Genomic DNA, 6,751 nt, shown 5'->3' with positions numbered 1-6,751 from the left:
TCTGTCTTAACTTGCTCCACTTTATCAGGCTCACTTTTGACGTGTTGTGTCATTGTTAGATTTGCTGTGGGTTTTGATAACCTTTCCCGAATGATCTCTGTTTTTGTTAGCTCTGCTTTAACTAACTCCACTTTGGTTTGTTCCAACTTTGCCTGCTCCACTGTTGTCTCTTCAACTTTGGCATTTTTGGTTTTACTCCTCTGTGTTATAGGTTGCTCTGAATTTACTTGACCAACTTGACTTGAATCTTCATCCACTTTCTCTTTTCTGCCATCCTCAGCTTTAATGTGGTCTCCTGTAACCATTCCCACTTCAGCTACCTTCATTTTTTCTTGCTGCTCATTTATCTGCTGTAGTTTTATTAGTTCTGATTTTTGACACCCTGCTTCAGCAAGTTCTGCTTTAACCTTTTGTGTTCTGATTTGCTCTCCCTCACCTTGCTCTGCTTTGACGCTTTCTCTTCCGGTCTGTTCAGCCTGCTGAATTCTTGCCTGCCCAGGCTGCTCTGGCTTTGTCAGTTCAGTTTTGATGTGTTCTTTTAGCCACTCTGCTTCAGCTTGCTCTGCTCTTACCTGGTCACCCTGCTTTTCTTTCATATGCAGGGCCCCTGCTTCTTCTGTAATATTTTTTGAATCTTCTGTTGCTTTCTGCATTTTGACTTGCTCTGGTTGTTTTTCTCTGGACTGTTCTGTCTGTACCCCTTTTCTCTCCTCCTCTTTAACGTGCTCTGCTATTGCCTGTTTTGCTCTCTCATGCACTTTTAGTTCAGCATTGGCCTGTTCTGCTTTTTCTGAGACAGTCTGCCTTTCTAAAATTAACCTAGACTCTGCTTTAGGCTGCTCCGTTTGAGCACAGGGCTGAGCTCTTGCCAGCTCTGCTTGGGCGTGCTCTGCTTTTACATATTCTACTGTGGCCTGTTCAGCCTTGACCTCATTTAACTGTCTGTCCTTCACCTGGTTTGCCATTGTGGAAGCAGCTGTATTGTCAGGGTTAGATAACACATTTTTCTCCCCATTATTTTCAGATTGTAGTTTAGGTTCTGTTGAATGAACGCTATGTACTTCATGCACCTTAGAAATTGGTGTATATTGTCCTCTCGGACCTGTTTCTTTTTGGTGTATAGTTTTGTCTGTATTAGAATAAAGATTGTGTTGCTTTCTGTATTCTTGATCAGTGTGTTTTTTATAACTTTGTGTCAAATAATTTTCATCCATTTCATTTTCCTCTTTGTGTTTGTAATACTTCTGAAGTATGCATTTGTCTCTGAATGCTCCAGGTTGCGGCTGTTCATAATATCCTTGATTTTCTACAATGTCATTACTAAATGGAGCATATTGTGGCAGTTGGTTTGAAATGGCAGGGTTGGCCAACCCTGCCTTTTTATGAGAAGACATTTCAACACCAAAATTCTCCCTCAACTCCCTTTTTTCAGGTTCTTTATTTATATTTTGCTCATTTTCCCCTTTGTATTTGTCTCTTGATATATTTAGTTCTTCCTTTATCACAGCTACTCTGTGGGGTTCCTTTGCATGTTGGTCTTTTTCTATTAAAGCTCTTATGTCTTGTTTCCATGGAGAGAACGCTGTTTTCACACTGAGCTTTTTGGTGTCTTGACTGTTTGTCTGTCCCCACTTATCCTGTGAGGACACATTGCTATAATTATATTTGTTGTCTTGTTGCTGGTGTCTATCCACCCTCGTGAATTCCCTTTCCAGTGTTTCATTAAAATTTTGCTCAGTATTTGCCTTGCTTATTAAATATTCTCTAGTCTGATTCTTCTCAACATTTAGCATTGGTGTTTCTGTAACTGTATAAGATAGTTTAAACCTGTTTACATCCTCTCCCAGAGTTTCTACATTATCTATCATGACTTGCTTATAGGGAGTAAATGACGATAATTCTTCATGGAGATTCTGTCCATTAGCCAACTGACTGCTAGTGTAGTTTTCAGGTACCAAGCCAATCAGCCCAGAGTGCTGAACCATCTCACCCTGCATCTGAGCAGTTTGGTAATCACTTAAAGAGTATTCAGAATTTTGGCTGGTATGTGCTGTTGAAGGCTGAGAGTTTTGTGTTGGAAGTAACACTCCAGGGCTATGATGCTGTTTTACATACTGATGTGAGGCAGTGATTGTCCTGCTGGAATCCTCTACATGTGCAAACTGAATGTCTGGATCTGGAAAATCAGGGATATCTATCACAGTGTCTCTAGGCTCCTGGATAGAGGGTTGTTTGTTTTTCTCCAAGGTCTCAAAGCCCTTAAATTTGGTAGGACTGTAGGTGCTTTTTACTCTTTTCCTATTGTCTTTGAGATTGAAGAGTAGGTTTGTGGTTCTGGCTTTGTAGCTGGACATCCTGACATCAGGAGTGGCACCCCTGCTTTCAGCTTGCACTGGAGGATGTTCCACAGGTGGAGGAGAAACTGTGTATTGCCAGACCTCTGTTGGCTCTGCTTCATGATGTGCGCTGGCTGATGGTATGAGCAGCTGGCTGATGTTAGAGGCAGTTGTGCTTGTGGTACTGCTGACAACATTTGGTGTCAATGTTACTCCAGTGTTAACAAAGGGAATTACATTATTATTGCTCCAAAGTACTCCTTGTTGATTTGCTATCATCCCTTTTGCCATATTTTGCCCTGTCATCATTGTGATGTTTTGCCTGAGGGCCTCTGTGGACCTGGTAGTGTCCTGGACACAGTGAGACATTTCAGTGGTAGCTGAAGCAGTTGATAGGTGCTGGGACAGAAGCCTGTTAGTTCCCAGGCTTTGTATCTGCTTCCTATGGGGGGAATGGCCTGCCAGCTCTGAATCACAGCGTTTCTCTACTCCTGAAGCTTTCTGCAGCATTGTGGATGTTGATGTGGAGCGTGGAGGAGTGGGAGGAAGCATAGGTGCCAGTTTATTCCTTGAGTGTCTGATACCTCTCTCCTCAAACCTATAAAGACCCTGTGGTTGAGTATCCAGTGAAATCTCCCTGTACATTGGTGTTTCATACCATTTGGGGAATTCTGAGCAGTGCATAAACCCTGAGACTTGTCCTTGTTGGAAGGGAAACCTGTTGTGGTCCCTCCATACCTTGAAGGGACTAAATTCACTATGCATAAAGACGTTAGAGTTGACTTGTGCATACATGCTGTGTTTACTGTGAGAAGATCTCATAAAAGAGGATGCAGGATTCATGTGAGCAGCTGCTGCTACTTCAGAGGAGTAGACGTTGGTGTCTCGAGATGAGAACAGACTAGCTGAGGGGAAATGACCACTGTGAAAGTTTTTCTGATATGATGTAGAGAATTCAGAAAGTTCCTTCTGGATACTAATTAGAGCTGCTTTATCCCAGTTTGTCTCATCATTCCCCTCTCTGAGTTTACCATCCATCACTGCTCCATCCCTGTGTCCCTCAGAGTTAAAAGCTCTGATGAGGGAGGAAACTCTCGAGCGGCTTCTGCGATACTGCGGACTCAACTCAGTGGCTCCGTTGCTGAGGCAGAACAAGGGATCTTCTCTCAGAGATTGCTCCTGTTGAGAGGTTTCCACAAAGGAGTGCTGGAATGTGGCAGAAATCTCCCCCTGCATCTTTTCCCCATAAACCTCCCACCCTGGGTCTCTGTAGATGTGAGCTCCATACATTCCTCCGTGGATCCAGTCCTGTTCATACTGCTGCACCCTGAGGCTGAAGCTCTCATGAGCAGCTCTCTTAAGTTCCTCCTCCTCTGTGTCCTCTCTGTCTCTGCTTTGTCCACTCTGGCTAAAGGCCAGCTGTCTGTCTCTCAGGGTGTAGGGTGAAGATGAACAGACGTCTGAGTCATTATAAACAGCCTCATCTCCAATGCACAGACTCCTGAATGCTCGATCTGTCAGATTGCTGACCTCACGGTCAGTCTCATCCAGAAAGGACCCACCACTCGAAGTGTCGCTGTAACCTCCATCGCTGTGCTTTCGATGGCCACCATTTTTTCGACCTGAGCGGCGCTTCTCCGCTGAGGTCATGATGCAGACTCACTACAAAAGAGCTCTGTTCTCAGCTGTTCGGTCATTCATGCAAACACAAACCTTGAAATTACACACTCTGCCTGCTGCTAGAGCTTGAATTTGTGGCTTCAGTCAGGATTTTGTACAGCCAGTAGCTCCTAAGGCATTATGCCTTTTAGTTGGCCTTTGTCCATAAAATCCTGGAATATAATGTTCTCCTACAGAAGAAAAGAAAGAACAGTTAGCCAGAGCCTGAGCATTCACTCACATAAATATTCATCTTAAATGACACTGTTTAATAATAGTGTTTATAGTGATGCATGTAAAGTATTTCATACCTTGATCAGAACCTAACATATACAGTGTATTGCCTAATGTGACAGAATTTTAAAAATTGTAACTCCTTTCTTCTGGTGCTTAAGTTGTGATAGCTAGTATTAATAGGAAGCTTTTTTTACACTTTGATTATTCAAAAATGTACGGTATGTGCTTCTGAAAACAGCCCTGTAAATCCCTCCATTCAAGCACCGTGACCTTCAGTGATATGTTGTAAATAAGACTAAACTGTTGCTAGGCACAGTCAAGAAAGCCTCACGTGAGTTATTTTGGGAAAGCAGAATGCATCCATACAAACTTAGATGAGGGCCCCCCCCCCTTATCATTATGATAATGTTGAGAAGAGAGTAGATAAGTTAGATGAGTAGGTAAAATTTCCATCAAGCTGTTTCTCGTTGAATGAAAGAATCAAAAAGTTAGGGTCAACTGTAATAATCCATTGAAAACTAATCTTGCAGTAAAACCAGAGGAGTTTTACAATAGTACAGAGAGTAGATGAAAAGCTGTTTGAATATCCTTACAAAGAAGTGCCGAACTGAGATTTCAGAGGTAAAATTAAAATGTTTATTGCTCGTTTAAGCACATGATCTGTCATCTGAAATGTTTTAATGTGACATTTAAGTTAAATAAAAACCAACTTTATTTAAATTAGACCACTTAAAAACATTAACATTTCCAAAATGACCAGTTTATGAAATAAAAATGTACACACACAGCAATTAAAAGGGAATTAATTGTGATGCTTTGCTGAAATAAAATCTATGCTTTCTGATCTGTAAAGCTGAACCAGCCAGCGCCATAGTGACATGCGTCTGTTGACATGAAGGCTTTTCTTATTCTTGTTACAGTTATTCATCACCAGTAAGCTGTGTGTTGTGTGTCGCTTGCAGAGGGTCTCCAAAACTTGTAATAAACTGGATTAAAGCATAAAAATAATATACTGCAAAACAACAATATGCCCGTTAAAAATAAAACAACATCTTGGTAGCAAAATAAGTTTTTTCACATGATCCATCTGTTATAATGTGGATTTTACATTTACAGTAGAGGCAGCACGGTAACGTCATGGGTAGGTTTTGGTTAAATTTCCCGCAGCTGCCAGGCACCGATCACCTCAGAATATCCAGTGGTACAATAATATCTTCTGTCCTGGAAACCATCCATCTCATACGCATCTACAGAACAGCTACACACAGTGGTGTACTGTGTTTCTAAAATTGGATAATATTAACATGGTGCACAAATGAAAGAAAATTTAAAATGTAAGCAAAAAACAACAGCCACTTAAGCAAGGGTATGTATTTTATTATTAAACTTTACTCACTTTATGCATTTTTTGTTCAGTGGAAAAAGAAGAATCTACATACTTTAAAAGGGGGTATTAAATCATGCACAGTGCCAACTGTTGTGAATTTGAGCCCTTTTTGCAATGTGAGGATATTGTAATATTCTCGTATCAAACTGTCAGGTGACAGGTTTATTTTTGTCCAGTGATGGGCCTTCAATTCTAAAAATCTGACACCAAAGAGGCCTCATTTTCAAAGCGTCCAAACGAAGACTTAACGGCAGCGAATCTGAACCTCTGAGACTAAAAATGTTGCAACTGTGAATGGAATAAAATTCTGACAGTCACTAAGAAAATGTATATTTTCATTTTGAAGACTGAAGCAGGATATTTTGGCTAATCCTTTCATTTATTTATTTGCATGAAAAGTGCGCTTTTAAACCTCAACTCTATAAGAATGCAAAAGTGTCCCTTTTGAACTTGAAGAAGAATGTAATGTGAACTCATGTCTTACCTTCCTGTTTTATAATCCATAGACTGAATCTTACTGACAGCTCCTCAATAGGCTCCGTCTCCCCAGAAAGGCCTTGTTGATCTGATCATACCCTGTCACTTCACACAAGCCCTCTCTGGCACCCCCGACGCTTTCTACTGACAACAATCCAAAGCAAAAGCCTCTGTATACTTCACAGTGAGGTCTTTGACCACAGATGGACAGTGGGACTCAGGACTGGAGACCAGAAAGAAATAGAGAAGTTGTTCTAGAGAGAGTGTCCGCCACGGGGGGACAAAATGAGGGCTTCAACTAACATGCATCTCTGCGAGATCCTTTGGTGTCGAGTGTCAGGTGGATGAAACAAACAGCCTCACAACTATTTTTAAATCTGGAGAGCTAACCGTTGGCCATTAGTAGCTAGAGCTAAAGTTGAAAAATGTTATAACAAGCTGAGGAAGCTGTGGAGTCTAAACCGGGAGAGAAACCAAATTTTGTGAAGATGTGTCAATACTGTGGGACATGGGTGGGTGAGCTGGTGGGGGTGGAGAGGGGACTGCAGCTGGGGTGCCCTTCGGGGGGACATAAATAACTCAGTTGCCTGCACTGGGAGTGCCATCCTCTTTGTTGAACAGAGCTGACAAGCATTATATGGAGTGGCTCTTGGTC

The sequence above is a fragment of the Monopterus albus genome, unplaced genomic scaffold (assembly GCF_001952655.1).
Source record: "Monopterus albus unplaced genomic scaffold, M_albus_1.0 scaffold52.1, whole genome shotgun sequence".
NCBI lineage: Eukaryota > Metazoa > Chordata > Actinopteri > Synbranchiformes > Synbranchidae > Monopterus > Monopterus albus.
This window is presented reverse-complemented; position numbering follows the sequence as displayed.